Below are 11,148 nucleotides of genomic sequence, written 5' to 3'. Positions count from 1 at the left end.
AGCTAGTAGATGGAGAAGTAGAGGCAGGAACTCGGATTATCTGAATTATGGTTTGTATTAAGCACTCATTCTGTGCCAGGCGCAGTGAAAGTACCAGATGCGGAGTTTGTAAACTGGGCAAATGGGGGTCCCGGAACCCCAGAACCTGATGAAACCCCGGCCCCGCCTCCTCTGAGTGTCGGCCCCAACCACAGGGCAGAAGAGGCCCCTTTCTACCACCAGGCTCCACCCCCAGCACCATTGATTGGACTGTGCAGAAGGGGCGGGGCCTTCCAAGCGAGATGAGCCAATCAGAACCTCTCTTCAAGGAACTGGAAATTAGAACAGTGTTTGGGCCAAATAGATGGGGGTGAGCAGGGGAGGAAAGGTCTTGAGGGAGCAGCACGCTTGCCTGATGGGTGCCCAAAGCCAGGGGCAGGTGGAAGTGAGAGAAGGACAAGCTCTGCAAACGTTGCGGAAGCGCTCTGTCCATGGAGAAGGCACAGGACTTCCATGTGGGGCGCAGCTTACTCCTGCTGAGAACTTTGGGGAGACAGAGTGGAGCAGCCATCTCAGACCTGAGCAGCTAAGGAGCTGGGTCCCCCTCTGTCGCACTCTGCAGAGCTGCTGGACTTTGCAGTAAGCAGCCTTCAGGTCTAAAGGTGAGTGCCCAGGGGATATGGGCGGGGCACTGATGGGGTGAGCTACACCAGATTTTTAGCCAGATCATTGGGAATATTCTCATGCCATCTTCTGAGACACAACGTCCTGCTCAATACCCTCCTAGGGCTTCCCAATACATTTAGAATAAAATACCAAGAGATTATCCTGTTCTAGAAGGCCTTAGAGGATCAGGCTCCAACTTTTGCACCAGCCTAATACGCAGCTGTTCCTCTCACTACATTCAAGCCTCTGCTCAAATGTCGCGTGATTATTGAGTTCTTCACTGTATATCCTCCTTACAATAGACCCTCCTCTCATCTCTCTTCCTGTCCACCTCCTCATCCTGCTATCCTACTATATATCCTGCTATAACTGATAATATATATTTATTTGCTTATCTGATTTTGTTTGGTGTCCCTAAGCTAGAATGTAATCTGCTTTGGCCTGTGCCTGACATATGCTAGTTAATAAATACAGTATTGGTTAGGGAGGGAAGGAAGGTTCAGCTGCTTGGGTTTAAATCTTGGCTCTGCCACGTATCGGCTGAATGACCTTGGAAGTCTTCACTCTCTGTGTCTCAGCTTCTCGTCTGTAGGACAGGAATAAATAAGAAAGCAATGACAATAATTTCTATCTCATGGCATTGTTGTGGGAATCAGGTGAAATCATGTATGTACAGCGCCTGGCAGATATTCAAGTGTTTAATAAATGCTAGCTGTGTTTATTCTTGGACCCCCAATTACCCCCTTTGTGAAATGGGGTTGTTGTAAAAATTAAGTGAGATAGCAAATGTAAAGTGCTTTGCACGTAGTGCACCCTCTATAAAGATTTGTGGTTATTTTTCATTAATACACGCACACATACACACACACACACACACACACACTCCATCCATGAAGGCTATCCATTTGTGCCTTCCCCAAGCAGAGTCCCCGTAAGGCCTGGAATTAGCATGGATCTAAGTAAAACCTTGAAGTCAATGGTTGAAGGAGGACAGCTCCAGCTTAGCAACTTCCACACTCATTGCCTCTGAGCTGATGCCAGCACAGCTTTCCCTTCCTGTGCACTCTGGGAGCTTTCCCTTCCTGTGCACTCTGCAGCCCCTAGTCTCCAACAGGCAGCCTGGTGTCCCTACAAAACAGTCCCACACAAGCATCGGAACCCCGGCTGCTCCCCCTCCAGAGCCCAGACCACCAGGCTGAGCAGCAACCGCGCCTCTGTGCAATGTTGCTCCTTATTAGGCATCATTAGGTACACAGTAATTATAATAATTATGTGCACTGCTTAAGCGACCATCCTCAGTAACAACCACTGCTATTCAGAAGTCATAATTGCTGCATCGAGACTTAAAATGAAGGCTAATTAGATGTCAGTTGCTACCCCCCCCCAACTCACAGCCTCCTACATAATCTCTATATCCAAAATGCCCCATGACCACCAGCTATCCTTGATTAATCTGCAGAACCCAAAACAAACAATTTGGTCCACAGGAGAGCATGGATATGCCAGCGGGATTAAGAGGGAACATGTGGATGCTTTGGGGGGGAACTTGCAGGACTTGCATCATTTCAAAAGAAAAGAATTTGGGATCAGAGGGTAGCTGAAGAACTCGGGCTGAGAGTCAGGAGATGGGGTCTAAGTCCTGGTTCTCTCAGGGTCTTGATGTGGTGTTGAACAGGTCACCTCTTCCTCCATCTGCAAAGTTGGAGGAATGGACCTAGGGATGCATTGCAGGGGCCACTTTGTAAAGTATCAAGTGATACTTTATAAGGGAGCAATAAACAAAACAGATGCAAGCAGAGCCTTTGATTAAGGCAAAACAAGAAGGTCTGGAGACTCCCTGTCCTTATCCTATCTGCCAGCACCCTCTGAAATAACTCTGCAAACCACTGGGTTTCCTGGGAGACAGATTGGAAACTGCTGGTGCCTGTGCTCTCTAAAGCACTGGTTCTGAAAGTTGGCCCCACATTGGAATCACCTGGGCAGATTTTAAAACTGCTGATGACCAGGTTTCACTCCAGAAGTCATTTTCTTTGGTCTATGCTGTGACCTGGATATCAGGGTTTTTTAAATTCTCCCAGATGACCCTAAAATGCAGCCAAGCGTGAGAAGCCCTGTTCTATATGCCCCAACATCTGAACATTGAAAGCACTTATGATTCTGCTCGGCCTAGTACAAGGCTTCCCCCCTCTGGGCCTCAGTTTCCCCATTTTCTAAAATGAAAGCATTATACATAGTGGCCTCCAAGGACCTCTGGTCCTAAGTTTCCTTCAGACTAGGATTAATCTGGAGCTTGGCACGCTGAGAATGCTGAAGTGTGAGGATAACCAAGGCTGTTTTTGTCCACTTTTCTCTTCCAAATAATATTTGTGTCTACTCCTATATGTGCAGGTCTGTCCCCAGTGCTGCAGAATAAAAATCAGAAGAAGTCAGCTAAATGCTCTTTGCCCAAAGGAATTAACAGGGAATTGTATGCTGGAAATGAAAGGATTAAATAGCAACACACACACGCACGCACACGTGCACACACACACACCCACACAGGCTCATCAAAGCCACCTACAGAAATGCTTTAAGGACTGGAGGTAATGCACAGAAGTTGTCAGCAAGGTTCCTGGCCCATGTCAAACGCCCAGTAAATGGCAATTTTTGTTACAGATGTGCACAAATCCAGCATTCTCTTGGGTATGCTGGGCAAAACACTGTCTTATGTATTCTGTAATAGCAGCACAAATGAACTAAGACACCTTCCTAGCCTATAAATGCCCCAGAAAGCTTCTAATGCTGCTCAGCACAAGGGTACAGAATGAGCTTCTCTTACCATGAAGCTTCATCTTTCAAATGCTGCCACTACTTGCATGAGCTACAGACAAGCTCTGCAGGGCCAGGAAGAAAAATAGCAGATAATTCCTAGACAGCACCTACTATGTCCTAGACCCTGTTCTAAGCATCACACGTGTATTATCTCATTTAGCTTTCAATATGACCGTATCAGTTGGGTGCTACTATTATCCTCATTTTGCAAGTGATTAAACTGAGTCATGGGGAAATTAGGCAAGTTGTCCTGTTCACATAGCTGGAAAGTGGTAGGAAGCACACTGCAGAAGACTTTTCCCTTTCCCAAGTTCTTCCCTTGGGCATTTCACCAGCCTGAATGACTCCGGGTTTTCAAGCCAGGACATTAGAGTATGGGGGGATGTGTTAACAATAGGACCCTGAAGTTTCTTTTGGGACACACTCCCTGAAGATCCTTGACCAATAGATGTGCTATGGATATACACAGTGAGCCTCTGCAAGCCTAGTTGACAGCTGCTGCTGAAGGCTGAGTGCTGAATGGTGATACCAGAGGCTACAAAGTGTAGGGGGTTCTGGCTCAGCCAGAATGAAGAAACCCTCGCTGAGCACCTCAGCCATTCAGCTGAGAAATCAGAAAGTCTATGCATAAAAGGTAAGGACCACATCTTAGAGAAAGAACCATGTCCTAACACTAAGGACAAAACCTAAATAGATGTACTCTAACAAAAAATAAAATTCAGTCCAACAGAATCAAAAGACTCCACCAGTAATTCAACTGCCTTCCATAACAAAATCAACATCATTTAAAGGATGACAACAAAATTCAGAATATTCAGAACACAATAAAAATTACTACACATGCAAAAATGTAGGCAAAAGTGACCCAAAATCAACAAAAAAACAGACAACCTTGAGAGGTTCAGAAGTTGGAATTAACATCCAAGGACTTGAAAACAGCTATTATAAATATGTTTAACAATTTAAACAAAAACATGGACATGATGAATGAAAAATAAGGACTCAAATACAAACTACAAAAGAACAAAATGAAATTCTAGAACTAAGAAACATAATATAATGAAATGAAATATTCACTAAAATTAGTGAATATTTAGAATCATATTAGATATTGTAGAAAAAGCCAATGACCTTGAGGCTAGATCAGTGAAATTATCCAATTTGAAGAACAGAAAGAAAACACTTAAAAAATTAACAGAGCCCCATCAACTGTGGGATAATATTAAGTAGTTTACTGAATAGTTAGACACATGCTATTGAGGTCCCAGAGTGATGAGAGAGAATAGGACAGGAAAAATGTTTAAAAGATTATTTCCCAAATTTCATGAAAAGCATCAGCTGAAAGATCCAAGATCTCAGCAGACCCCAAGAGTAAATACAATAAATGTTTCTAAAGGACATATTTTAAGATGGTGAAAGAAATATATATATACATATATATATATACACACACACACACACACATATATATACATATGTATTCAGAATTGTATATCTAGCAAAAATGTTGCTCAAAATAAGGGTGAAATAGACATTTGCAGATAAACAAAAGCTGAGAGAATTCCTTGTCAACAGACTTTCAACACACACACACACACACACACACACACACACACAAATGCTTTCAAAAGTAATTTAGGCTTGGGGGTAATTAAATCAGATGGAAATTCAGTTATTGAGGAAAAAATAAAGAGCACTGGAAATAATAAATAAGTGGCTAAGCATAAATGATTATCTTTTCCTCTGTTCAGTTTTGTAACAGACAACTGACAATTTAAAACAAAAATAATAGCATTGTTTTGTGGAATTATAACATATATAGAAATAGTATATGTGAAAACAGAAAGAACATGAAAGATAAATGGAATTGTAGTGTTACAGGGTTTCACTTAAATTTAAAGTGAAGTCGTAGTTAAAATTAAAATTAAAGTTAAAATTTCACTTAAATTTTAAGTGAATTTATAGAGTATTAATTCTAAGTAGGCTATGATGAGTAGGATAGCTAAAAATAGAAAGAGATAGAGCTAAAAAGAGAATAAATAAAACAAAATAGAATATAAAAGTATGCTGTATGCCCAAAATGAAGCAGACAGGGAAGACAGAAGTAAAAAGTCAGTGAAATAGAAAACAAATATAAGATCATAGGTTTAAATCCAGTCATAGCAATAATTACATTAAGTGTAAATGCTTTAAACACTCCAGTTAAAAGGCAGCTGTTGTCATTCTGAATCACACAAAAAAGACCAACTCTATTCCTACAAAAGAAATATTTTAAATATTAAGACAACAATTAAAAGGAAAGAGAAAAAAGATATACTATGCAAACAATAAACATAAGAAAGCTGCTGTAGCTATATTATCAGAAAAATAGACTTTAAGACAGAGTATTTCTAGAAATAACTGAGCACATTTCATAATTACAAAGGGGGAATTCATTAGAAAGATATGACAATTATAAATGCCTATATGCCTAAAAATAAATTTTAAAATACATGAAACAAAAGCTGACATAACTAGGAAAAAATAGACAAATCCACAATCATAGTAACTTATTATAAAATGCTTCTCATACTAGTTAGACAAAATATAAGAGTATGTGAAAAATAATATCAACCAATTTGATTTACTAGAAATTCATGAAAACATTACACCCAACAACTGCATAATAAACATCTTTTGTGAGTGCACATGACACAGTTACCAAAATAGACTATATATTTGGCCAGAAAATAAATCCAATCAATTTCAAACGATTGAAATTTTAGAGTATAATCTCTGACAACAATGAAATTAATTTAGCAATCAATAACAATAAGATACTTTAATAATCCCCAAATATTTGGAAATTGTACAACACACTTCTGAATAACCCATGAATCAAAGAAGAAATCACAGGAATGAAAATAAGGGAATTGTTACTGACCTTACTGGGAAATAAAGGAATTAAAAAGAGATTAAGTAAACAATTACATGCCAAACATGTAACCCAGATTAAATGGACAAATTCCTAGAAGGACACAAATTATCTAAACTGACTCAAGAAGAAATAGAAATCTCAACAGACCTATAACAAGTAAAGAGATGAAATCAGTTAATCAAAATCTCCCAAAAAAGAAAAGCCTAGAAGCAGACATGCCCACTGGTAAATTCTAGCAAACATTAAAGGAAGAATCAATACCAGTCCTTCTCAAATTCTTCCAGAAATTTGAAAAGGAGGAAGCATTTCTTACTTATTCTATGGGGTCAGCATTTCCCTGACACCAAATCTAGACAAAAATATCACAAGAAAAGAAAGCTCCAGGTAATATACCTTATAAATATATATGTAAATCCAACAGCATATTTGGATTTGGACCAAGTGATATTTATTTCTGGAATGAAAGAGTGGCTCAATATATGAAAATCAATGTAATATGCCACATTAACAGAATGAAGGGGCAAAAAAACCCCACACAATCATCTCAACTTATACAGAAAAAGTATTTGACATAATCCAACATTCTTTTATAATACAACTAGGAAAAGAAGGGAAGCTTTTCAACCAGTTAAGGGGCATCTATGAAAAACCCACAGCTTATATCATAGTCAAAGGTGAAAAATTAATAGCTGTCTCCCTAAGATCAAGAACAAGACAAAGATTCTTGTTTTCCTCACTTACATTCAAAATTGAAATAGTTCTAGCCACAGTAATTAGGCAAGAAAAAGAAATGAAGTCACCAAAATTGGAAAGGAGTAAAACTAACTCTGTTCACAAATGACATGATCTTACGTATAGAGAACTCGAAAGAATCTACAAAAATAATCAAGTGAAGCTAATAAATTCAGCAAAGTTGTAGTATACAAGATCAACACACAAAAATAAGTGTTATTTCTATACACTAGCAATGAATAATATGTAAAGTTAAGAAACAATTCCAGCGGGGGTCAGTGGCTCACGCCTGTAATCCCAGCACTTTGAGAGGCCAAGGCGGGTGGATCACGAGGTAAGGAGATGGAGACCATCCTGGCTAATACAGTGAAACCTCTCTCTACTAAATATATAAAAAATTAGCCAGGAGTGGTGGCACACACCTGTGGTCCCAGCTACCAGGGAGACAGAGGCAGAAGAATTGCATGAACCTGGGAGGTGGAGGTTGCAGTGAGCCGAGATTTTGCCACTGCACCCCAGCCTGGGCAACAGAGTGAGACTCCATCTCAAAAAAGAAAGAAAAAAGAAACAATTCCATTTTTAATAGTATGAAAAAGAATACCTAGTAATAAATTTAACCAAGGAGATGCAAGACTGACACTAAAAACTATAAAACACTGCTGAAAAATAAAAGAAGCCCTAAATAAATGAAAAAAAATCTTGTGTTTATAGATTTGAAGAGTTAAAATAGTTAAAATGTCAATATTACCCAAAGTAATCTACAGATTCAATGCAATCCCTATCAAAACCCCAATGGCCTTTTATGCAAAAAATGAAAAAGCTGACTTAAAATTCATGTGGAATTGCAAGGAACCCCTAATAACCAGAAAATCCTGAAAAAGAATAATACATTTGGAATATTCATGTTTCCTGTTTTCAAAACTCACCACAAAGTCATAGATCAAAATAGAGTGGTAGTGCCATAGGATACATGTATAGGTCAATAGAATAGAATTGAGAATGGTCTATAATCAAAACATGAAAATAAAACCACTACATCTATGGTCAATTGTTTTGACAAGGGTGCCAACCAAGATCATTCAATGGGAAAAAGCATGGAGTTTTCAACAAGTATGCTGAATGACTGCATATCTGCATGCAAAAGAATTCAGTTGGACCCTTGCTTCACATGTTATACAAAAATTACCTCAAAATAGATCAAAGACCTAAATGTAAAAGCTAAAACAATAATACTCTCAGAAGAAAACATAAGGCTAAGTCTTCATGACTTTGAATTTGGCAATGGCTTTTTAGATATAATACCAAAAACACAAGCAACAAAAGAAAAAAATGGATAAATTGGAATTAATCAAAATTAGAAACTTCTGCATCAAAGAACACTACCAAGAGAGCGATAAAAAATCTTAAAAATGAAAGAAAATATTTGTAAATAATATATCTGCTAAGTATGGTATCTAATATGTCTAATAGGTATTATCTTATAACTCAACAAGCAAAAGACAATTCAATCAAAATGTGGGAAAAGGATTTGAATAGTCATTTTCTTAGGAAGATATAGAAAATCCCAAGAAGCACATGAAATAATGTTCAATGGCATTAATCATAAACAAAATGCAAATCAAAACTACAATGAGTTATCCCTAGGTTGGCTATAATAAAGCAAATGGAAAATAACAAGTTTTGGTGAGAATGTGGAGAATGTGAAGCCCTCATGAACTGCTGGTGGAAATGTAAAATGGTGCAGCCACTTTGGAAAGCAGTTTGGCAGTTCTTCAATAAGTTAAGCATAGAATTACCGTCTGACCCAGCCAGTCCACTCCTAGGTGTATACCCAAGAGAGTTGGAAATAGGTTTTCAAACAAAAGCTTGCACACAAATGTTCATAGTAGCAATATTCACTATAGACAAAAGGTAAAAATACCCAAATGTTCATCAATTGATGAATAAATAAACAAAATATGGGATATTCATATAATGGGATATTACTCAGCCATAAAAGGTAATATAGTCCTGATACAAGTTACAACATTGATACATGTCTTAAACATTATAATGCTAAGTGAGAGAACTAGGCACAAAAGCCATATACTGTATAATTCATTTGTATGAAATATCTAGGATATAAAGACAGATCCATAGGTTCAGAAAACATATTACTGGTTGCTACAAGACAAAAGGCAGAAAAGGATTAGGAGTTGTTATACAGGATTTTCTTTGGGGTTGGTGAAAATGTTCTTGAACTAGATCATGGTGATGGTTGCAAAACATTATGCAAATTCTAAATGCCACTGAATTGTACACTTTAAGATAGTTAAAATGGTGAATTTTATGTTATGTTTATTTTACCACAATAAAAAGATAAGATACCACAAAAAATCTAGATGCCAATATTATAATAAAAGAAAATTGCACAATATGTACAATCTCCCTCATATCCATAAGTTCAAATCATTAACAAAATATTAACAAATAGAATACAGCAATATATAAAAAGGATAATACATTATGTCAACAAAATGAAATGTATCTCTGCATGCAAGATTCATTTTATATTTGAAAGGCAAGCCATGTAATTTACCACATTAACAAAATAGAGGAAAAACTATATGATCATCTTAATAGATTCATAAAAATCATTTAACAAATTTAACACCCACTCAAAAGCTAGCAAGAAACTAGAAATAGAAGAAAACTTTCCTCTACGTAATAAAAGGAAACTAAAAACAAACAAACCTACCATAAGGATCATACTTATGACAAAATATTTAATACTTCCTTGCAGAGATCGAGAACAAGGCAAGTACGTCTCTTCTAAGTATTTCTATTCAGTATGTATTGGGGATTTTTGTCAGTGCAATGGAGGTAAGAAAAAGAATTTATTTAGCAACATCTTTCGTCCTAAAATATCGTGTGTGTGTGTGTGTGTGTGTGTGTGTGTGTGTGTGTGTGTGTGTGTGTGTGTATTAGCCATATCACCATGAATATGCCCTATCTCATCTGATCTTATGAACCTAAGCAGGGTCAGGCCTGGTTAGTGCTTGGATGGGAGACTTCAAGGGAATACCAGGTGCTGTAGGCTTAAAAAACATTTTTTTTTAAAGAAGAGGAAAACTAATTGAAAGCCATAAATATCAAGAAGAAATAGTTACATTTATTTCTAGATTACATTATTATTATTGACTAAATATTTATGTCTCCTCCTCAGGAGGAGGAGGCTATGTTGAAGCTTTAACCCCCAATGTGATAGTATTAGGAGGTGGGACTTTTGTGAGGTAATTAGATTTAGATGAGCTCAGGACGGTGAAGCCCTTATGATGGGATTAGTACCCATATAAGTACTGCCACCACTTCTTAGAGGAAGAAACATCAGTGTCCTCTCTCTGCCATGTGAAGCTACAAAGAGAAGGTAGTCATTTGCAAGCCAGAAAGAGGGCCCTCACCAAGAACCAAATCTGGTGATACAGTTAGCAGCCTCCAGAACCGAGAAATAAATGTCTAGGTTTTCTTGTTTTTGTTTTTGTTTTTATTTTTGTTTGACGGAGTCTTGCTCTGTTGACCAGGCTGGAAGGCAGTGGCACCATCTTGGCTCACTGCAACCTCTGCCTGCCAGGTTCAAGCAATTCTCCCACTCAGCTTCTTGAGTAGCTGGAATTATAGAGGTGCACCACCATGCCTGGCTAATTTTTGCATTTTTAGTAGAGTCAGGGTTTCAACATGTTGACCAGGCTAGTCTTGAACTCCTGACCTCAGGTGATCCACCCACCTTGGCCTCCCAAAGTGCTGGCCTTACAGGCCTGAGCCATGGCACACAGCCAATGTCTGTTGTTTAAGCCACCCAGTTTATGGTATTTTATTTTGACAGCCTGAGCTGCCTTAGACAATGATTGTTTAGTTAGAAAAATCCTAAGCAACCTACCAAAAATACTATTCAAACTAAGAGGTGGATTGAATAAGATTGCAGGAAACAAGGTTAATATACAAAAAACAATTATATTTGTATATAATAGTAAATAAAATACTACTATTGTAAATAAATTTAAAAA

Source organism: Gorilla gorilla, chromosome 18, assembly GCF_029281585.2.
Source record: "Gorilla gorilla gorilla isolate KB3781 chromosome 18, NHGRI_mGorGor1-v2.1_pri, whole genome shotgun sequence".
Taxonomy (NCBI): Eukaryota; Metazoa; Chordata; class Mammalia; order Primates; family Hominidae; genus Gorilla; species Gorilla gorilla.
Note: the sequence above shows the minus strand (reverse complement) of the source record.